Source organism: Lathamus discolor, chromosome 1, assembly GCF_037157495.1.
Source record: "Lathamus discolor isolate bLatDis1 chromosome 1, bLatDis1.hap1, whole genome shotgun sequence".
Taxonomy (NCBI): domain Eukaryota; kingdom Metazoa; phylum Chordata; class Aves; order Psittaciformes; family Psittacidae; genus Lathamus; species Lathamus discolor.
Window position 1 is genome coordinate 22,222,206 of NC_088884.1, and position 23,545 is coordinate 22,245,750.

The 23,545-nt window shown below is 43.5% G+C and overlaps 1 protein-coding gene across 4 annotated transcripts in view; it reads left to right on the plus strand.

Moving 5' to 3' along the window:
• Positions 1-23,545, plus strand: part of PLXNB2 (plexin B2) — a 254,236-nt gene that overhangs the window by 21,320 nt on the left and 209,371 nt on the right. Inside the window, exon 3 of one of the 4 annotated variants that reach the window (XM_065665057.1) lies at positions 23,303-23,376. The exons of the other annotated variants lie outside the window; for them this stretch is intronic. The gene's annotated coding sequence lies outside the window, so the exon portion shown is untranslated. The remainder of the gene's footprint in view (positions 1-23,302; positions 23,377-23,545) is intronic. 4 annotated transcript variants of the gene reach the window in all.

Genomic DNA, 23,545 nt, shown 5'->3' on the forward strand with positions numbered 1-23,545 from the left:
TAAGGAGAATCATCTATTCAAACTCACATTGATTGCACTTCCTAATGTTGGCAAGGATAAGGGTCTGGGTTGCCGAAAGTCTGTGTCTCTTTTTTAATGCTTCTGCTACTGTAACAGCATGAAAGGCTGATTTGCAGAGTGAGGAAGGTTGGTTGTAGCTGGGACATGGATAAGGTGAACTCTTGTTTAATGCAGCTCATCGGCTTCTTGGCTCAAATCACATCCTGAATGTCATGTAGTGTTTACTGTCGTATCAAGCAAAATGAAGTTTTATCTGTTCTTTGTTTTCCTGACTATTAAGTAAAAAAGTAATTTTGGTTTTGTAGAACTTTCTTCTAAACTTTTCCTGAGTTATAAATTATGGCTTTTCTGAGATCTTCAGCCTTGCCTGTGGGAAGAACACTTTAATTTGGTTTAACAGTAGATGAGTAATCTAGCTACACATAGTGATTTTTCAGTTCAGCTGTAGTCAGATTCTTACTCCAACTGTTCCACTAAAATTTCAAAGGCAGTAATCAATTCCCAGCCGGCCTTGTTTGTCCTCCGCTTGATTTTTCTTGTTCTTTTAGTGGTCTGTGACACTGAGGAGAGCACTATCTTACGAAGCATGTGTGCTGTATTCCTGTTAACGGTTTTCAACACAATTTTGTGAAGTCAGGGTGCTGACCTGGTTTTGCTCCATGTGGTCACAGAGATTCAAATACTTCATACTTGCCATTTCAAAACAGATGAACAGCATCTCCTAAGGAATGTATTTTAATTTCTCATGTCTGTTTTGTCCCTTTCCAGTGTGAAACTGGGTCAGCGTTAGTTAAACTAGTTTATCTTGTTTTCTGTATACCTGAATACAAAGGTTGAAAGCTCTTGCTTGGTGTGCAGGTTCACTCCACAGCAGTTTTATAGGCACTTGAATTTGAAACGCATCCTTTCAACGTCAGCGAGCTCTGTTCTGCGGATGGGTGGATGGACAGGATGGAGAAACACAAGGGCTGACTCGTGTCTGTGAGCATAGCAGGTAGCTGCAATAAGGCCAGCAGGGAAGCTCCCAATCTGGGGTGCAGGGTGCTCCTTGGATCGGCTGGAAGAGGGATACCCTGATGCATGGGAGCTGCTGGCCCATGAAGTACTGGAGAGTCAGCACGTGCAATGCACTGCTCTTGAGAAGCTTGGGTTTATTCCTGTAATTAGTACATAAGGTTAATTTATTCATGTGAATGTGTAAGAGGAAGGCTTGGTCTTTAGGGACTGCAGCCTGCTAAAGGAGTGGGAGGGTTGTTATGTTTTGTTTTAAGCAGCTAAGTGTGGTATGGACCATTTCCTGATAGAAAGACAGAAATATCTTCATAGCTCTTGTTCTAAAAAGCTTTGAGAAGACTGTGGGCAATGGGTCAGCCCATAAATGTTATTAATTTCATGTGGAGTGGCTAAACTTCCTGCTGACTTAGGTAATGTACCCACTGAGCTTGGATAAAGGGTTAGAGATGGCAATTACGGAAAAATCCGTTTCCGTTAAGCTTTTCTACGCTTAACCAAACTGCTGTCAATAATTACTCTCTTTTTCTTGCTATTGTGCACTGAGTCTAATCCAGACTTGGTTATTTTAATTTTTTTATTGCTTGAATGTGCACGCTCAGGCTACATGGAGAATATCAAGCTACACTGGGTACACACTGAGCAAATGCATTTGCTGGACGTATCTGGTGTGTTAAGTAGTGAATAGATTTACAGTGTGTTTGTAAGTGATCATAATTGGGCTGTAAAAGTGCGTGCTCTTGCGCTTTTATTTCTTGATTTGTCTCTGAAGTTGAACAAGGCATCTTGCAGAGTGGCATCAGCCAGAAGGGCTGGAAATAGCAGCTGTTTGTTTATGCCAGGGTTTTTATTCTCTCTTCTTCCTCCTCCCTTTCTTAGGGGTAGTCTTATGTATTCCACCCACTCTCATTCCCTTCTGGTGAATGTGTGTGGATATGCTCCAGGACCATATGTGCTTGTAGATACATACTTCAAAGGAAGCTCTAGGCCGCCTAGAGAAGCTGAGTTTGGATGAGCCCTGAATTTGCTGACTGCTTCAGCATTTCTTTTGAAGGACCACATGTCAGAGCAGCCATTTCTTCAGCACCTTTGCACACTGGTGAACACTCTTAGTCCCCAAAGCAAGTTAGCTGCTGATGCCCGCACTCTGAACATAAGCAAGCTGGATTCCACCTCAAAGCAACAGCTCAGCTGGTTTTTTTTTGGTGTCTAGATGGCATGGTTTAGATCACATGATGTACTTGCCCAGCAGTGGGGATAATGTGAGGCTGTTTCTTATTTTCCCTCTCCATGCACAATGATTTCTTTAAAAAGAATTTTCCCAAGCATTTCTCATGGAACGACAGGCGCTTGCCCCAGCTGACTCAGGGACACTGTATTACCAAGTTGTTATTTCTAGGTACTGAGGATTCCCACTGCGGATCAGAAGGACCTTGGCTGGGCCTGCTCTGCTGGGGCTATTCTTGGTTAGATGCCTGCTTTCTATTTGACAAACCTCCTTAGATTCTTTGTGGGTTCCATATGACTTGTGTGGTGTTAAACTGAACATGGTCAGCTTATGCTTGGTTGGGGAACGCAAGGCATCTGGTGCAGATTTCGGCATCCTTTTATTTGCAAAACCCCAGAATTGTACACTAGCCGCTTCATTGCAGCAGCAGCTGCTGTTGAACCTGCAGTGTATTCAAGTTAAATGTTTACCAGGAGTTGTCAATTCAATGTTTCACACTGGAAAATTTATCTTGCATGTGAAGGCATTTGTTTTAAAAAACCTTCCTACCTATTTTTATGGCTATTTGGTCTGCGGCTCTTGAAAAATGAGCGATTGTGCTTGGTAGATGCTTCAACAGACTCTTACATAGCATCTTTCACTCTGTGTGTGCTCTAACCCTTGGTGCTGATCTTCATTAATTTGTTTCTGTAGAAGCAAGTTTCATATCCCAGACAGGCTGATCCTGTTTGTAGCTGGCTGGAGGTAAGGGAAGGAAAATAGTCTGATTTTTTTCACAGGTGTTGCCATGCAGTCAGGCATTCCCTTCTCCAGCCTTCACACTTGGGTCAGCCATGAAATGCAGCATGCAAGGGTGTGTATGGAAACTGTCAGCTAAAAAAAAAACCCCTCTGAGCACAGGGAATTGGTTGTATCAGGGATGAGCAGTCTTGCTTGCTCTCCTCCTAAGATAACAGCATGAAATTGCCTTTAGAGACTTGACAACAGCTAAAGAAAATGACTTCTCCCCCTTTCCTTGCTTTTGGAAGATCAAGTTCTTGTTAGCCAGGCTGCTCGTGAAGGTGTGAATCTTTGTTATCCCTAAGATGATCTGCTGGTGTGCTGCAGGGGCTTCTTGCCTCCCCAACCACATACTTGTTTCCCTGTTATACACCGCTGGTGGAGTGTTTGTGTTCACAGGAACATTTGTTTACAAATGATATCATTTCTCCTGAGACTACATCTTCTGATGATGATCAATGGCTCAGTTACTTTTAATAAAGCTAAGGCAGTCAGACACAGGAATTCTTTTGAAGCTGTTGAGGCCTCATCTGAGTCATATAATACCTTAAATGAAAACAGAGCAAATAGGAAATGTAGAAGCAAATGACAGGTGTTGGCAGGAGGGATGTTTAGGAAGTTTACTGCTTTCACAGCTTTCTTTTCTGCTCAGGGCAGATGATGGCTCTGCCTTTAGGCACAGGCAAGCTGCAAATGAGAAGATGGTGGAGAAAAATGGGTAGCAGCGGCTTGGGGGGGAGGGGGTGATGGGCCTAACACATCTTCCTTTTTCAGCACAGCTCCTCATTCTGGTGGACCAAGTTCAGTGCTTGGTGCTGATGCCCTTGGCCCCAGGAGGGTGCTCATGGGATGATTCTGTAGTCTATAATACATATTCCCATACGTCTGATCTTCTACAACTTCCCTACCTATGGGTGTGCATACAACAATTTAACTCTTTTGCCAATTCAGGCTGTACACAGGCTTTTGTCAAGCTAGCAAAGCAGTGGTGCTTTTCTGCAGAGATGGTAAAAGGGGATCTGTAGATATTAAGTTTTTTTTCTTTAATAATAATGGATACATAGGGGTAAATGCTGAGCAAAGATATCCCTACTATTCGCTTTTCTGGTAATAAGGAACTTTCAGGCAACACACTTATGGCCTTTAAAACTCTTCTAGGCAAAATAGCTCATCAGAGGTTCAAAAACCACTTAAGTTTCAGGAAAAAAATGTAGAAGTACAGTGTATGTTGTGCTGGCTAATTGTAACCCTGGGCATATGCTGCTGTGCTGCAGAAGGTGCAGGCTCTTCTTTCCCTGCCTACCTTCCTATCCCATTAGCTTCCAGGCTTTGAACCAGTGCATGTTGTTAGCTCTTAACATGTCTCATTTCTCTGCCGTGCTGCTGCATGGTTAAACAGTTGACTGGTGCCATGGCAATGGCAAACAGGTTATTGTTTTGCTGTCAACTGAGTGTCACTTTCCATGGCACCTGGTATCTGGCTACAGTTTGAGAGCCACTGCCCTAGTCCTACTGGACTTGCAAACTCTTACACAACTAGCGAGGTGCACTGTTTTCCACCTTGGAGATAAGGTCTTATTGTACATGGGAAACCTAGTCTAGGTATTGGCTCATACTAACCACCACTGATGATAATGTTAGGGAACAGATTGGTGTGGGTTTTATTTCCTGAGAATCACAGAATCACAGAGTGGTTGTGGTTTGGAAGCGATCTCTGGAAGTCATCTGGTCCAACCCTCCTGCTCCTTTTCTGGGCAACCTGTGCCAGTGTTGGATCAGTGAGAAAGTGTCTCCTGATGATCAGAGGGAACTGTGTTTTGGTTTGTGTCTTTTGCCTCTGCTCCTGTCACTGAGCACCTCTGAAGAGCATCTGGCTCAATCCTTTTTGCACTCTCCCTTTAGGTATTTATATACATTGACAAGATTCTCCCTGAGTCTTCTCTTCTCCAGACTGAACAAGCCTAGCTCTCTAGGCCTTTCCTAAGATGCTCCAGCCCCTTAACTACTTGCAGCCCTTTGTTGAAGTCTCTCCAGTATGACCATGTCTCTCTTGTACTGGGGAACCCAGAACTGGACACTGCTCCAGGTATGGCCTCACCTCTCTCATCCTACTGGCAACACTTTGTCTAAAGCAGCCCAGGATGTCATAGGGTTTGAGCAGCAGAGAGGTGGGATTAAAAAGCACCTTGACTGGCTGCCACTGGGGAGCTGGAAGAGGCTGGTGTGAGCAAGGTGTGGAGATACAGGGAGACATGTGGCAGTGTTTGCAAGAGGTCTTGCTTGACAGATGTGAGGGGGAGCTTTTGGAGGGAAAGATGTGTGCTTGTCTTGTAGGTTATTGCCGATGCATGTATTTTTATCACTAGTCCTGAAAATAGTTTATCCACAGCTTAAATCCCCAGCTTCTAGAGCCAAATGATTGAGGGAGTGTCAGCATTTTCTTGAAAGAATAATAATCCCCTTGTTTCTGGGATTAACTTGAGAAGGCAGAGCAGTGTAAAGTGCTTAAAAATGAAAGGTAAATAGAATCATGCCTTATTTGCTTTGTGAACCTGAGACCATCAGTACGGCTAGGGCCTGGACTGCTTGGCAGCCTGCATATCCTGGTGCCTGGGTGGCTCAGGTACTGAGACTGCACGCACGCCGCCATGAAGGCTTCCGGCTGGTAGAGCACATGCATTATGCTGAAGCATGGATCAGGCTGGTGGGGTTGCCTCCCAGAGACTTGAATACGCTTGTAGTCTTCAAAAGTAGCTGCCAGGCCGAGTGCTGTTCCCCTTTCTTTTCGGGGCAGGGTGGAGTTCAGTGGTTTCCATCCTGCCCCCAGTTCCGTGTGCCTGTCTCGCTCCTTCCCTGCAGCTGGCGGGTGCTGCTTCCTCCCGGAGCTGATTCAGCTTCTGGCGTGGCTGCGCTTTGTGCCAGACCTGTGAGATGTTTTGATTTGGGGGCGATTTGTTTGGGTTTTTTTAAAGAACACTGTGCTCTTTGGGAGATTTCATTGTAAAACTCCACATGCGAACGTGCACCCAGCTTGCCTGCGGTTAGGCGAGCAGCCCAACTGGCACAGGGGAAAGGTGTGGTAGCCCTCCTGTGCGGGCAGGGAGGCATAGGGGTGGTGGCGGGGGGAAGGAGGCAGCTCCCAAACCAGCTTTGCCGCTGGAGGATTGGCAGGGTGCAGCACCATCCTTCCCCAGGTGTTCGCTGTGCCTCCCTCCCTCCCCTCCCTGAAGGTTGCTGCCCGCTTGCTAAAAGACGGTAAAACAGAGTCCAGGGGAGCTCCCCGGGAGCCGGGGGGACTTTTACTCCCGCTTCCTGGCGGCAGAGCTGCGGGCACAGCCCCACTTGCCGTACCCACGGAGCCCAGCCCGGCTGGTGGGCGGCGGGGGCTGTTTTCCCATGGGGTGAGGCTTCATGGTGAGAGCACAAGTGTCCCTTGTCGCCCTTGTTCGCACTGCTATAGCTAAACCGCTCTAATCCTGGTCCAGAACAAAGGGATCAAGGCTGGGCCATATCTGCAAATACAAGTTTTCTTGCACGGTGTGGGTTGCAGCATCGGTGGAAACGTGCTGTGGTGGAGCTGAAGGTGCTCGTACTCTGAACGAGACCTGCAATGCCCAGGTCCAGGTTCCTCCTCAGTAATCTCATTTTTCCCTGCACCGGAGCTGGATTTATTGTAGCCCTGGAAAAGACATGGGCATTAGCTGTGTTATTATTGCCTTGCTAAGGAGCTTCTACTTAGGTATTAGTTTTTTCTGGCTCACCTCAGTAAGGAATCCTGTCTAACAGCCAAAGGGAGCCTAGCCCTTATAAAAACCACCCCTGACATGCTCTCCAAGCATCTGTTAGCTGTGTCCCAATTGGCTCGAAAGATCTGTGTACTTGGTGCTTGTGAGCAAAAGCTATGTGAACCTGCCAAAATTATGCCCCTGGCTGCAGAGAGAAGAGGCACATGGAGTCCAATTACTGGCTCTAAGCAGTATAATGTTAAATAACTCCCGATTTTTAGATTTAATTAAAATGAAAGGCAGAATTGGCACAGCCACTTCTGGATTCTCAGTGAAGGGTAGGAGTTTGCAGCATTTCTGCTGGGAGGTCGAGGGGAGGAACTTTGCGATCGCTCTAGTAGTGCTGGGAAATGGAGATCCAAAAATATTTGGCCTTGCTGACTGTGCTGAACATGCTTCTGTTCATGTTTTTTGTTGCTTGCTCCCAACTGACAATGACACATTCACTTAAGTCATGAGGGAAAAAAATAAGATTTCAAAGCAGCTGATTATGAATCATACCCAAAACCCCCAAACACCCTGGGCTGGCGACATGAGAAAAATGTAGTTCAGCCTTTACAGTCACAAGAAAAAAGAAAGAAGTTTGGGGCAGTAAAGCACCCGAAGTAGCCGGCAAGTCCTTGTGTATTGATACCTGATGAGAGTGATTTCTGTCAGCATGTCAAACAATGTATTTTGTAGTAATCTTCCTCTGTTTGCCCCGAGATTGCTGGGTCTGACTGACAGCTTGTTCATTTGCTTGTTCATTCATGGGGTAATCTGTTTTGTTTCCTACATCTGTAGGAAGCTCAAGAAGAAAATTGCAGGCAGGCTTTTTTTTGGGGAGAGGGACTTTTCCCTGCTCATCTCCCTGTGTGGAAAGTTGCAGGCTGTGTTCAAGGGAGAAAAGGAAACCTCTGTTCTGCAGCTGGTTCTGGGATATCGTTGTAATACTTTTCTAATGAAGCTCTCGTAGCGCAGTGGTGGGAGCCAGGCCTAGATGGATCCTTGGCAAAAATTGATTTGGAGAATTCCCACGGCTTCTTTAAAAATCTATTTACTTGTGTTATGTGCTGCCAGTTTAGCTTCTTAAACCTGTTTGGTTTTTTTCTTCAAGGTGGAAGAATTAACAGTCCTCTGAGAGTAATTACAATTTCCTTAGCTTTTTGGATGTTACTGGAATTATGGGGTTATAACTGCACTACTTAAGTTTTATGTTGATAGCATTTAAATTGTTGAAAGGTATTGCAAAGCTATACTCTGGTTGGACCTTTTATTGAAAAAAAACCCATAAAATTCTAAGTACTTAAGCTTTCCTGAATTATACATTTTCTAAGAGAGATTGTAAAGCCAATCCAGCCTTGGAAATGCTGGCCTCTTTGCACTGACATGATGCTGAGCAATGCCTGGGCAAGTGCATTTATGAAGTGACGTGGTTGGAAGCTGTGAACCTATGTAATTATCTACCTCCAGATGCACATGCTATACTTTCAATGTTGCCACATCACTTAAGTATAGTCTAAAGCCTAACTTCTTCCACAAAACTTGCAGTATTTTATTGGATATTTTTTCTTTAAGCACAGCTCCTCAGAGTCATATTAGGAATAATTCCAGCTTTTAATTAAATTCCTACATTTCAGAAAGAGTAGTGAAAGACATAAAATCAGTAAAAGTGCATAGCTGCTCAAAAATCACAAGATAATAATCGAGCTGTATGGGAGGGGAAGGGGATGCTCCCTGTATATTTGGCTTTGTGTGTCTTTTCTTTCATGGGAAGGGAGTGGTATGAGTCATTGCTTTGGAAGTACTGGGGGTTGGCACAACTACCGTAAACCATGGCACCATTCACCAAAGCAAATAGTGGTAATGCACTCAAAACCCTCTCTGATTACTTCCTTCATCATTTTCCGATGGGCCTAAGCTACAGCTGTCACCACCTTAAATGCAGGACAGATCCATGTTTACTGGAGTTAATGGGAATGTTTGTGTGTGTCCTGTGTCCCCCAGCCTTGTTAAGCGGTAGGAGACCCCCAGTATTGGATGTCCCTGCTGTGTATGGAAAATGATGCATCATCCAGGTTGGCCAAGGTGCTTGGTTACTGTGCACAAGGGAGTCCCATCCTAGGAGAGTAAGGGTGGCAGCTTTATGCAGTAGGTAGGTTTATAACAGAGCTCCTGCCTACACACGTATCCTTCAATTTGAGTGGGCCGAGGACACGCATGTTATTAGGTGCCACAATGAAGAGAAGCTTAGATGTCAGTTATTTTAAATAGTATGACTCATCCCTTATCCTTTTACCTTGTACTCCCTCTTTTCTCATGCCTTTGCTCCTTCAAGGCTACAGATCATTAGATTTGCTAAAACCGCTGTTGGTATCTTCAAGGCAGCTGGATTGAGGGGACTTACCTTTGCTGGACCAGACACGTCTGTCTGATAGTCGCCTGACTCTGTTTGAAATGTCAGTTCTAAAAGGCTGTTCACAAAAGAAAAGATGTAAAATATTCTGGTAACAAGGCACTGGAGCTGGATGCTGCTCATGCAAGAGCTCTAAAGGAATGAGAATAAGAAATTGCTTCTGATTTCCCGTCTGCTTAAATAAACCAATAATATACCAATCTAGTGAGGGCTTCTGGGGTCATGTGGGGAGATTAGCAGTAAATCTGGCTCTTGTATTAGATAGTTCTGTAGAAATCAGAATAGGAATAGGAGTAGTAGTTAACAGAAGTATAATGCATGAGAGATGAGGCAGCATGTCTTCTGTAAAGGGAAGTTATTTCTTATGAATCTGTGGAAGTTTCTGAAGGAAGCTACTACATGGATACAGCAGATACAGCTGATACCTTGTCAAAAACTCTTTGAAAATACAAGTACAAGCTGTACTTCACAGAAATCTGTTAGAACCACAGTTATCAGGGAATGAAAGAAAATGTCTTCTCACAAATTGTCAAATGGTTAAACACAGGAAGTGAAGAATTGGAATACCTGATTAGCATCCCTGTTCTATAGCACCTATTGCTGGGATGAAGTCTTTCAAAGATCTGTGCTGTTGTCAGAGCTGTTCTGATTCAATCAAATGATTTGATTTTAAGTAGATGACAGAATGCGTAGAGGATACCAAAATTATTTACAATAATCTTACCCAAAGCTGCCTGAAACAACTTCTAGAAGCTCTTTCAGCACAGAGCTGGAAATACAGGAAGATGAAATTCAGTGCCAATGAATGCAAAATAATGCATAGAGGGGGAAAAGAAATAATCCTCTTCTTGCTGAGGGGGTAAAAAGAAAAAACACCCTGCTGGAGGTACAGGGGATAATTCTTTGTAAATGTCAGTTCAGTGTGCAGTGGTGCTCAGTAAAGTAAATAGAACAATAAGAAATACTGGGAGAGGAGTAGAGAACAAAATCAGAATTATCTCTGTGATGCTACAGATACATAAATGTTTGCATCTGAGGTACTGTGGAGGGTTCTGGTCCCCTAACCTCAAAACAAAACAGAAATAGAAAAGGAATAGAGAAATGTAGGAGACCTTGGGGTGAAAAAGATTGTGGCAACTTTCTTAATAAGAGAAACTCTTCATTTGGGGGGAGGATAAAGCAAGAGAGAGAAAATATGATGTCATTTACAAGTACAGACTAGGAACAATACAATTATCAGACAGCAGGCTTAAATAAGAAGTAAATCCAGCTCCTTCTTCTGCCTCATCTCCTGCTCAAGGCAAAGCTAAATCATGGAATGGCTGCAGGAAGTTTTTGGATGCCAGTGATATGAAGAAGAGATTAGGCACATACACAGAAAATAAGGCCTTTGGTAACTTTTGAGCCTTGATGCAACTTCTAATTTAAGAAGTCCTGAAACCCATTTTCTTAGGAATCTGGGGGGCTGTTTGGAATGCAGAAGGCTTGACCTCCAGTGGCTGCTGCTGGCCACTGTTAAAATGTGGTTTGTTTTCCCTGGCTGTTTTCAGCAAGACACCCAACTTGTAGGCCTGTACGGTTATTTAAGGCAACCTCTATCATCAGGGGAGGGAGGGAAGGAGAGGCTGAGGTGATTCATGCAAGCCTGAGATAAGCACCTAAAGTAAGGGAGCTGAACCTCTCCCGGTAGGGCTCAGTCTCCTTGAGAACAGAAATAACCTCCCGACTAGTTTGGGCTTCTCTGCAAAAAATAAGATAAAGTCTGATCTCAGGGAAGGGTGTTGGTCTAGAGGATGTTTGTCTGTCATGTTATGACTGATCTCAGGTTTCTAAACAACAAAAAGACCTGCGCATTGAAGTGGGTGGGTATCATGGGCCTTAATTCAGAATGGCTTACCATATTCACAGTGGGTATGTTGGACTGGCTTTCAAATGGGTCTTGAGCTCATTCAGCAGTGGGTGGTGAGGGGTGGCTGCGGATGACCATGGGTGTGAAGAGGGGCTCCAGGCTAAGTGTCCAGGTTTAGTATTGTCACCTTCTTTTTTTCCAGCCTTCTAACGGAGGTGGTGTTGCCTGATGAGGGGCTCAAGGGCTCGGGGGAATGGAAACAAATCATGCTGAAATAAAGGACAAACATTGTTACAGATTAACATTTAAATATCTTTAATTAATGTAATTACATTTCCTGAATTACACCCTGCATCGAGTGCTCTTCGGTACGTTCCACTGGTGCCCAAGAGAATAAAATGTGATTAATTTCATAAAAAGTTGCTATCTTTAGACTAGATGCAATAATAAATAGCTCCACAGGTCTGTGCTGGGGGTTCCTGAGCTGAGTGCTGAGACAGAAATTCAGTGGCTGAGGAGCCCACCAGTTTGCTTCAGGCCAGTGTGCATGTGAGGGAGCTGGAGCTGGTCTAGGAGACATTTGCCTTATGCTTGGGGCAGGCTAGTTTGGGTGTACGTCATCCATGAGGGCAGCTTGCCTGATGTGATAACTTAATCATGCGTCAGATTGTGGAGATTGGTTGCAGTGATAGTAAATATGAACATCTGCTTTATTAAGGGCCTTGAATTTGTATAGCATCTCTGTACAAGGAACTGGTTCCAAAGTAATGAAGTTCATCTATCTGTTGGTGCAAACATCTCTTCTGTGTTGCTCTGCTGCCAGATGAAAGAGTGGGATAGTTCATCTTTTTTTGTGTTCTAGACAAGGTAGTAAACAGGTAAACTCACCAGCTCAAATTTGAAAAGTGTGAAGATCAGTATTTAGTTTTTTACTTTTAACTACATCGCTGCTTTGCTGGTGTCACGGTTTAAGCCCAGCCTGAAAAGTAAGCCTGAATGAAAAGTATGTGCTTGTCTTGTTTTTAGGTTTGGATTTCTAAATTACCACCAGATGCTTTAAAACTGATATAACCATGGGGTAAGCGTGATCCCAGGCTGCAGAGTGTAAAGGCATTAGTCACCACGGGCATGCCAGCAGGCAAGATTCCTCTGCCAGCACATGGCACAACTGGTGGCCCAGCACGCCCAGAGTTTTGTCGTTTCTTGCCTCTACCACTAACTCACTGCAAGCCCCTTTAAGAAAGAGGAAAAAAATCTGTATTGTGGGGGAATGATTTCCCACTCAGCCTCATTTTGTACACCAGTTAATCAAGAAAGAAATTAAGAACGTGCTATCACCCTGATTTTAATTGAATTGTTTAAATAGCAGCCGTGTGGAGGAGGCTTTAAGATATGATATGCAAAAGAAAAGTTGGGGTTTTAAAATAAAAATCCCAATGCTTAATCTATTGTTCCCATAGCAAAGCCCATGTAGCTCTATCTTACAGCTATTTCAAGAGTGATTGAAAAAGATCTACTGAAGTACGCAAGGGAGAAAGAAGTTGGGAAATTTAGTGCTTTTGAATTGCTGTCACAAACAATCTCATGATGAAATACTGTGTAGTACAAATGTGATGGATAATATCCCCAGTTAGCTGGCTTTTCATTAGGAATTGAGACATTGAAATCTTCTTGTGATTCAATTTGCTGTGCAGTGGGGTGACCTAGAGAACAATCCAGAAGGAAAGAGAAGATTTTTATGCCAGCTGTTTGCCAACAACTTACCAAAACTCAATGCTACAAGAATGTTCTGCACAATTTTCCAGGGTTATTTACTGCTTTCAAATGCATACTCCCCTACTAAAAAAAGAGCCTCTTTTAAAATGTATTCTTGTTTTCATGTATTTTATTTACCTTTATTTTTATTTATTACAGCCCTACTGTAAAAACCTTTATGCTGTAATTACAAGTAGTCATTTATTGCTGCTGCTGCTGCCACTGATACAAAATGACTGACACTCTGAAATAAGGGCTATGAGGGGTTTAGGTGGAAGCAAGCCTGAAATGTTTCTTTCTCAAGAAAATGTAATCTAACCTTTTTAATAGACAGATGCTTGACACATCATGAAGAAGCCAAATCTTGTATTTGGGGAATTATTTCCGAACACTGACAACAAATCAGCTTAGCAGCATTAAGGCAAAACTTCCTTCTCTGCCCCTTTTGGACCTTTGAAAAAGGCATTGCAGATGCACATAGCTTCCGTGTGCAATTAGCTGGAGGATTGGCTGCTTGTGATTTTTGAATCATTCAGGAAAGTAACACCTGCTTGGCTTCTAAAATTGTACCTTCATGATAGCACCACCTAGTAATTATTATTCTGAGTCATCAGCTAATGCTCATTACCACTTCATAGTAGCAGTATAATTAAAAATTCTGCACCCTATTCCAGTAACCACCAAGCTCAAAAGCTAAAGACACAACTTTAGAGAGGTTAGCTGCAGCATATTACTTGGTCTCTGCTACGTCTGTTGAATGTTTTCTGAGTGCTCCTCAATTATTCCTGAACTAGAGTCACGTTTTCATTTTTCCTGGTGTATCTTGAATACGAGTAATGTTGGGAGGAGAAGGAGGGTCAGAGCAGCAAAGACTGTCTGTCCAAAACAGGGCTGGCTCTGGAAAAGGTTGAGGTTAGATCTCAATGGAAATCAGCTCATGCACTCATTGCTTTGAAGGTCTACAGAAGCAGTTGATCCCTGACCAAAACATGAGAGGCTGACTGGAGAAATAAGCAGGAAAAATCACACAGTCTGTAGTGGTTAATTTTAAGTTGAACAAGGCACTTTAGATTGTTTCCTCAGTTCAGATGCAGGTGAGACCAAGATGTTGGTTTGTGTTGTTTTTCTGTGAAGAAAACTGATTCTGGAGTAGCCACTGATCTTTCTGCAAGGCTTTCATGTGCAAGGTATGGAGGTGCCTGCACTTGGGGAGCACCTTCAGCCAGAGCTGGGCAGCTGACTGTACAGCCCATCAGTCTGTCCTTTCTCTTTCCTTCCTTCTCCTCTTCCAAAGGCATTTCTGTATGTGGAGAGAAACATCCCTGGTGGGTAGGAGAGAGCAGACGAGCTGGTGGTTTAGTTTCTTGTTTGGAAGATAAAAGACTGAACTTGTAAATTCTGTTCCACTTTAGGCAAAACAGAGATGAATTACACAGAGATCCCCTGGTTAGATGACTTTCAGAATAGCTCAAAGCATAAGGGACCTGAGCAACTTCTTATCAATCTAATAAAATCTGCCAAGCTCCTAAGAACAGCTTCGATCCAGTGGATTGGTGTTCTCTGATCAAATTAGCTCTAGGAAAAAGTCTTATCACCTACAAGCTGACACAGACAATGATTGTCACCTCTTTATCATCCTCTCTTTACCTTCTCTCAAATAAATTAAATGGATTGTCTATAGTATCTGTCTTTAAGTCTAGTCCTTTAATGCAGCCTATCACTTTCATGTGAGCTCTTACCGATTTAATGACATTAGATGCAAGTAGTTGATGTCACGAGCAGATATGTTTTAGGAAGTCCAATGCTAAATGACGTGATTATGTCTCACAATTTAAACATGGTACTTTGATGCTATGTGTGTTGGAGTATCACATTTGCTCTCTCTCCACTTCCCTGGAGCAATTGTGCTAGTGGGCAAACCACCATGACCCTTATGTTCTTTCACATTACTGTCTTCTGAATTGCATTCTAACACTGTGACCTAAATTTTGGATCTGCTTTTTGAGTGATCTTGTTTGGCTACAGTAATAATACTGCTGCTCAGTTGAGTCTATTGTACTGTGTGATCCACATCATCAGACTTTTGAACTCGACTTGCCCTTTTGTATAGGTCATGTGAAAATTTGTGGAACGGTGGATTTATACCAGCACTGACTTTCTTAAATAGGACTTTAACATTCCTGGAAGACTTGCTTTAGTTCTTGATTCCCATAAAGACTAGGGGAGCTGGTATACCCAGGATTGAATGCCAGTGGTTGAGAATGATGACCTATTTCAACTGCTGCTTTGACTTATGTGGCATCTCTTTTTCAATAGAACTGTTAAGTTATAAGAAGCTAATACATGCTTAGTTTGCTGAAAGACACCTTGTGCCTTTATTAACCAAACTTATCAGGCTGGGGACATTTTCTGGGTAGGATTATAGGTCTGATTTTTGTAAAGCTGTATTGACTGTTTTACTGAGGATTCTGTACCTTAGTTCCATTGCTTGAGATGAATTTTAACTTAAATGGCTTGCAGTTGCCACAGTGACCTCATTTGCAGTTCCTAAATACTGTGAAAATGCGTCATGCTCTGTCCTCTAGTATGTTCTTAAAGTGTGACACTTAGCCAGTCTTCAACCCTGGCGGCTCCTTGGCCCACGATGCTAAACCTCGTAGGAGCAAATTCTTTGGTCTGACAGATCTTCAGCATTTTAACTTTAACAAACACTATATAGCATCTTCTGTAACTGGCTCAGAAAATGATACCCACTGACTTTCAAAGCTCAGGCAAAATACTGCAGTGGTAGCATGAGGGGGTGACAGTCTCCATCTCAATGTACCCAAAGCCTCAGGTTTCCCAGCAGAAGGCTGGTGAGTAGAAAGCCACTGCTGAAGTCAGTGCGGCTGAGCCAGATGTGCCCAACAGCATGTGCTGTACTAATGGCAGCTTTTGAGAACATTTGCTTCTCCGTTTTCTTCAAAGGTGACTAATGAGCAGATAGCAGTGACCTAGTCACAGTCAGGGTGTCATGTTCTGCTGCTATTGCTATTGGTACCTGCAATTCAACCATAGTCTAATCTCATAGATGTAGTTTGATTTAACTTAATTTGAGGGTAATATCCTACCATATTGAGGGGTATTTATGAAGTGAGTTCTTTGAAGCTCTTTCTTCCTGCTCTTAGCATCACTTAGTCTTAGAGGATGTCTTTTATCTTGAAACAGATTTCACTTAGCCATTAAGAAAGCTATTTCAGTTGTCTTTGTGATATTTTGCTCTTGCATATTAACTTTGCTGTTCTGCTTCCTATTCTAGTTGAGTCTTAGTGTTCTTGTACTGGTAGTGATTGTTTACTTCATTTAAGGATGTGTGTGCTGGAGAGGAGAGAGAAACGGAGTAGGGAGTTAGCTGAGGAAACCAGATATCCATATATATGTATATCTTTTTTATACACATATAATAAACATATATAAATGTTACTGATTTTTCCAAAAGTATCAGAAAGGTGGCTCTTACATGAAACACTTGTGGTCTGTTAACGCAGCATGGGATCTCCTTGACCCCCACTGCCTGCTGCAGCCATGTTCAGCTCTTTTCTGGTTTGTTTGCATGCTTGGCAACTTGCAGCAGGGGCAGAGGAATGAAAAGGAAAGAAGAGCCCTTGCCAGGGCAGTGGGCAGGGAGATTGCAGGCTGGGAAGGGATTTTGTGGTTTGGGCAGGGATGGAGGGAGCTGGGAGGTGGTCATGCTCCCCCCAGTACAGAGGAGACAAAGGAGCTGCTGTGTGTGCTTCCTCTGATTATTTCTCTTCTCAGGCAGCAAAACTGTCTGGGTTTCCTCATACACTCCACCAAGGTTTTGCTGCAGTACTTCACACCTGTGTTCCGTCTCTGCAGTTTCTCAACAGAGCTATACCTGCGCCCTTTCCTAAAACAGAGGACTACATCGTGTCCTCTTATCTCCCACTTTGACCCCCAAATCTTCCCACATTTCAAGCAGAAAGCACTTTATATCAACAGGCATATTTTTAAGAAATCCATGATGGACATCTTTATAAGAGCTCTTTCAATTTGCAGTGTACTTTAGTGAAAGAACTGGGACAGAGTAGTTATTTCTTCCCCTTTTATTCAGAGCAATCATTTTCTCTTATACTTTCCTGCATGAATGAGGAGCTTCTCCACTAATGAGCATGCTCCTTTGGAGTAAACAGTAGTTTGCAAGGAAAAATCCCTATCAGTAGTGAGAGGTCGAGTTATACATATACATACGTCTTTTTACATATCCTATTATAGGAGAGAAAGTTATGTAAGAAAGAAATGCCATCTCAGCAGCCATATCTTCAGTAGCTTGAGTATTATTACCCTTGCCCTTTCTTCTCAGAGAAACTTCCTGCAATGAGTTGTCCAGGTTTCTGGACAGTGCTCCTCTGGCTAATAGTTATATTCTAGTTTTAGCTTTGGCTGACGTAGTTGCCAGGAATATTTGCATATTGAATCACTGCAAGATGTTTTGTAAATGACTACCATGTACATACCAGTGCTATAGGAAGACAGACAGAACTGGGACACCGGTGGACCAGGTTCCAGTCATGTTTTAATGTTCACATCATTTTATGGTCTTGAGATATAACTGTATCTTAAGTTTTCCCTGAGTACCTTTCTCCTGGTCATCCTAAGGAGGATGCCTTCTACTTCTGTTTGTTTGAGTGCTTGCATGGCCAGAGTCAACTGAAATAGGTAGATATGTTACTTTACGTTAAAAAATGTGAAAAAAGAACTTATTTTTTTTTTTTTGTAATCTGTGTTGTCTCAGGTGCCAGGTGGCAATGCGGGGTACAAAGATTAGCACAGCTGAGGCGGAAGCATATGTTAGCATAGGTGGGATTTTTTATAAGCCAAGTTTGCTGCCTGAAAAGATTTCGTGATAACTACTTCAGTCACAGCACTTGGTACTTGTTAGAGCCTTTAGAAGGACTGCAATTTTTGCTGCCCTGCCTCGTAAGGTTATTTTTCTACTAAGATTGTTTTCTGAAGGGTAGAGGTGAGAATTGCAGAAGCAATAGGTGATAACCATTGGCCATTATAAATGGAAGAGTGTTAACAGGAATTTAAAAAGCTATCCAGACTGCTGCATCTCTGTCCGTGAGAAGTAGTCCAGTGAGTCTCAGTCCTACTATCACGGATGTGCAACTTTTAAAAATCATGTTATTTACCTACTGGTTCCTTCTACTGGTTCTTCTCCTTCTGGAAACAGAGACTTTGTTTTTAGCGCGAGCTATATCTGTTTCTTTGCCCCCGTTACCTCCTACGAAAATGCAATTTGTTTCTCCCTTTCTTCTCACTCGTACATATCAGATTATTTGAGAATTCAGCAGCTTCGCAGCTTGCCCCTGGTGGGCTTGGAATTAAAATCGCACCTGTTCTGGATGGCCTGATGCTTTCCAGAGTACGCTTTGTTCATAGGCAACGGGGGTCCTGCAAGAAGTGTTTCTGAAGTCAGGGAGATGTTTAGCTGGTCCTTTGGCACAGGTGTGGTATGAACTGGTTAGCTGAGCATCCTGCTTTTTGGAAGACATACAGAAAGGATGAGAGAAGTGAAGTTTTGCTGCAGGGGTGGGGGAAATGTTGATCAAAGCTGAGAGGTTGTAAGAGATGATGAATGAAAAGAATCATATTCTCCCTGATTATAGGCAAGACTTCAGGAATCCAGATCAGCCAAACAGCCTGAGACTTGAGGTGGTTTTGAGCATGTTCTCTCTGGGATACCTCAAAGGGACTTGATCATCAGAAGAGGATGCACATGCAGCCTCTGAAGCTGCTGCCCTCTGTTCTGTAGATCAAAAGATTATTTAATCTCTCTGAGAAACGTCCAGTGCCCGCTCTGCATTTCAGCTGGTGCATGTACCTGGGCAAAAAGGAGCCGGCACTACCAGTAGTTAGAAACTGGCCCCTGGCACTGTGTGCCAGCATGCCAAAACACGTGCTTGCTGCCTCTGAGGCAGTGCCTGCCCGTGTTTGTGGTGAGTTCTGCCCCCGCTACCCTGGTGCTTTGTGATGTACCTCCCGAGATCTCCAGGGTGAAAAGCTGAGCAGTGCTGTCTGCTTGAGTGTTCTTCTTGCTTTTAGACACTGCTTGGAGGATCCTTGGGTCATTTACTGTTATATATGGATGCTTTGAGCATTCAAAAATGTATCCTTGTAACTGTGCAAGAGAGAAGTGCTAGTCCCACTTTGGAGATGTAGAAATGGGAGGTTGGATGACATGGCCCAGCCCTGGTTCCTTCAGGAGCTTGTGTGTCACTGCCCCAAACCATCACCATGTCTCAGCCTTGCTCCTCAAGCGGCTGGTTTGTGGAGGGGAGAATAAAATATGAGGGTGGCTGAGGAGGTAACTGGGGGACAAGAAGCGGATGTGTCCATGTTTGTGTCACCACGATGCTGTGCCAGCAGCTGCCTCAGCTCCCTGCTGCGAGTCAGCTGGGAGAGGTGCCAGTGGGTGCCCAGCCCAGTGGTGACAGGCAGCTACTCATCTTTCATGCTCTCCTGATCCGTAGTCACATGAAGCGTTATCGCCTGTACCACTGGTGCTGGGCAGCTGCTCTCTGGCACACCTAAGGGGGTGGTTTGCTTCCAGAGTTGTTTGGATGGCCGAAATCTGGCTCCCCCAGAGCATGCAGCCTGGGCAGGGTGTTATGTCCATCCCTTCCTTTTTTCATTCCATAGAAGCAATGTGAGCTGTAGTTCTAATTTGAAACTGTCCTAGAGCTGACAGCCTTTCTTACAGACTGACTGATCCTGGGTGGTGAAAGGTTGGTTGATGCCATGCAAGTCTGGCACCCTAAAAAGTGCATGATTTCTCTTAAGAGCTTCTTGAAGGCTGGCTGAAATGCCTTGATTCTTACAACGCGCCAGTCTTTTAGGCTGGGAAATCATACGGCTCATCTTTCCCAAGAAAAGGATTGATGATCTTCAAAGTTCAGCTCTGTAATGGGTACCACTTTTTACCCTGTAGCAGAGGAAATGTCCCTGGAACACTTTCTGGTCTTAGCCATATAAACCGTACCCTACAATACAGTAAAGGACCTGGGCTTCCTCAGTGTCAACTTGAGTTTTAATTTATTTCCAAAATAGCAAAAATCCTGGAATGTGTGTATTTTGCAGTACTTTCTTCAGGATCACTTGCTGACTGCATCTGCACCGGCTTCTGGAAAAATCTAACTTGAGCTTACTTCTTGTGTGTTCAAACCACCTTATTACTTCAGGGATCCACCTGAGAAGCGTGTTAATGGCATTATGCCAACATGCTCAGCTCTATAAAAACCACTGAGATGAACCTGCTCCAACTGCTGAAAGCCAGAAACAGCTACCCTCTTGTCTACACCAGGAAAACTACAACTTGTTAATTTGCCATCGGCCAGCAGCTGCTCTCAGGCTGGCATTGGTGGAACTGGTAAACGGAGCTCAGGCATATTTAACACTGTAATAAAACATAATTTAGAATTACAGAGCAGCCTGGTAATGCTGCCTATTATCAAGGTTGTTTGACACTTCCCATTATAAGACTCTATTTTCAGCCGCTCACACGTTTGCCAAATTTTAACAGCTTGCACTGCGATTTCTTTAACTCGGTGGCTGCCTCTTGCTGAATATTCTGTTATTGTTGTTTAAAAGAAAAACCAGCATTTAGGCAGAGCAGCTCAGCTGTTTCGAAGAAAGATGACTGAGAAAATATCTTGTTAGTCCTGTTTAATTTAGGTGACCTTTTCTTTTAATAGCTCAGAGGCAGGATTTGGCAATAGCGGGGAGCCGCTGTCAGAGATGCTTGTGCTCTTTCTATGAATATTGGCCAAAACAGGCTGAAGTGCAGGTCCTCAAAACATCTCAGTTAACACCAGCTATCAGGTCTTGAATTCATAGCAGCTGATTTCCCCAAAGAGGTGATGCCTGTGGGCTGTGCAAGTCTGGTCATCGCAGTTTGGAAGCCGGTTCTACCCAGCTCTGGGAGCATGGGTCTAGGGTGGGGGGGGTTGGGGACATGTGGTGCTCAGCTTCTCTGTGGCTCTTGAGTGAGCCTGGGCCATACAGAGGAGAGGGCTAAAAGAAAATGGTGCAGAATGCAACAGTGACCACAAGGGCAATATTTGTGTGCTTTAAAGAGCTTTGAGGTCTGTGTAATAGGTATGTGTAATATAGAGGGCCTATAGATAATAGGTATGTATACACCTATACATTGTTCATGGTATCCGTTAGCTTAATGCATGCCTTCTAACTGTGTCTTATGCTACAAAATGCAAGCCAAAAATTAAAGCTTGTCAATGACTTAGTCTTTTTTTTTTTTTTTTTCCTGAATATAATGGTAGAAATCAGCTTATTATCATGGAACACTGCAGGCAATCAAAATTGAATTACTTCTGGTCTTGTTCACTGGAGGTTTTTCCCCAGTACATGCGGCTTTTTAGTTATTCTTTGCTTTTCTATTAAGACAGTGTTGAAGTTGGGTGCTGCTCCTGCCTGCGTGTTCCCGGTGCCGGTGAGATTTTGATCCATCCTTACAGAGACCCAGGCCCTGTCTTCTCCTGGTCACTGCCACTGGCTGGAGGAGGAAGAAAAGGGAAAACACCTAAGTCCCTTTAGCCAAGCAAGGAAATCTGTCTCTGCTTTTGCTGTGCTGCCAGTCTACCAGTTACAGTAGCTACAGCCTAACCATCAAAATTGCCTTATTCTGTCAGTTTTGTATTAGACTATTTACATGGAAATTGCAGGAGCATCTCATGGCTTGTCTTGCAGAGCTCCTAAAATCCGCAGACTCAGCATCTCCGGCCTGGCATATGAGCAACATTGGTCTTTATCTGCTGCGTATCTACCGCTGCAAATAGTAGGGCAGCTGAAAGCCTACGCCAAAGGGCTCAGAGAATCATGAAATCAATTACATTACTTATTTCCAGGCAAAGTGGATTACAGTGGAGTTGAGGCATCCAGACACATGAGCTTACAGTTGGAGATGAGGCATGGCTGCAGGAAGACTGCACTTACATTTAAAAGTAACATTTGAAAATTTAATTAAAACTCATACCTTCATTATCCACATTCTCAGTGCATAATGATATCAGGTTAAGACAATTTGAACCTAAGGCAAGTTTGTATTTTTATACTCACCATTTTTTAACAGGCAGTGTTTCTCCTGCTTCCCTGGTTGGCATGAGAAGCTCACGCAGACAGAGGAAATTATGGAGAAAAGTAAAACAGAATATAACTCAAAAGGCTGTCAAACACACTAGTTTAGAGGAAATAGTGCAAGATGTTTTCTCTTTTCCTATTATCTGCTTTGTGAAACCATTCTCAGGCTGAAGGTGGATGGGAACCCTTTAATGACCCATCAATAAAACCACTTAGCAGAGCTGAATAGCAGCTCTGACAGGTGACCTTTCTTTTTTTCAGAAGTGCTCTATTAGTTCTCATTATCTTGCCTCTAGGTCATTCTGGGGGTCTTTCAAGCCCCCTTCCTTTTCTCCTCTGAAATAAACTGCATTTCCTTCCCTCTGGAGCTGAGTCCATGTCATTTGTTGGGAGAATGTTATTCACAGGAGATGCCTGTGGAAGAATACCTTGCTTGCCATGGCAGAAGTGCTGTCATTGAATGGGAAGCTGAAGTAGGGGAGGAAGGGTGGTGGACTGGAAGGGACCTTAAAGATCAATTAGTTCCATCCCCCCCTGCCATGGGAAGAGACGCCTCACACTAGACCTGGTTGCTCCAAGCCCCATCCAACCTGGCCTTGAACACTGCCGGGGATGGGGCAGCCACAGCTTCTCTGGATAACCTGTTCCAATGTCTCGCCACCCTCATAGTAAAGAATTTCTTCTTACTGTCTAGCCTAAATCTACCCTGTTCCAGTTTAAAAGCATTCTCCCTTTTCCTATCGTTGCATGCCCCTCTGAAAAGTCCCTCTCCTGATTCAAATCACACAGAACAGCAAAGTGCTCATACCTCGCCTAATTCTGCTTCATAATTGAGGCTGGTGGTGCCACGTGTCCCCCTTTCCTAAGCATGTTTTATAGAGCAGCTGAAAGAATCTGCTTCTCCTCTGGCTACCTCTGTGAAGCTCTTCCATTGTTTCCATTTTTCTCCCAAATCTATGAAGTCGAGAAGTAACTCTTTGGTGTTCTCCTATTTGTCTAGCAAAGGTGCCACTAGCTGGTTTCCAGGCTTGTCCTCATACAGGTGCTGCTTAGTTATTCCCAGCTCTCTGATTTCTGGGATTAGAAGAAGCAATTAAATCCTTTCTGCTACGGTGCATTAGCAAAGCTTGTGAAATTCGGTGGTTTCGTAGCTGCCAAACAAGAGGCTTTTTTAAAAGCCCTTGCATCAATATTTTTTTTATTCCTGTGGCTTGTTTTGTGCAACTTGGATCTTTGCAACAGTGCTGGTAGATGGTAGTGATGAATAAATAATCAAATCTGTTAGTAAAATGCTATATTTTGCTCTGATTTACTTGCAGATATTTGAAGTGAGTATGAAATTTGGCAGAACTGATGTGAAAGGGGAAGGAGAAAGAGACAGCTTTTTACTGAGGTATCTGTTTCTTTGAAGTAAACTGAAATGTTATGCTGCAGTATTGTGAGGACAGTCTAAGAGTGTCCATAGTTCATGTTTTAATGGCAGCCTTTTCTTGCCCAGCTTTGCTTTAGACATGAAAATGCATTTTCTGAGGCTTTATCAGGTAAAACAAGAAACTTCGCTT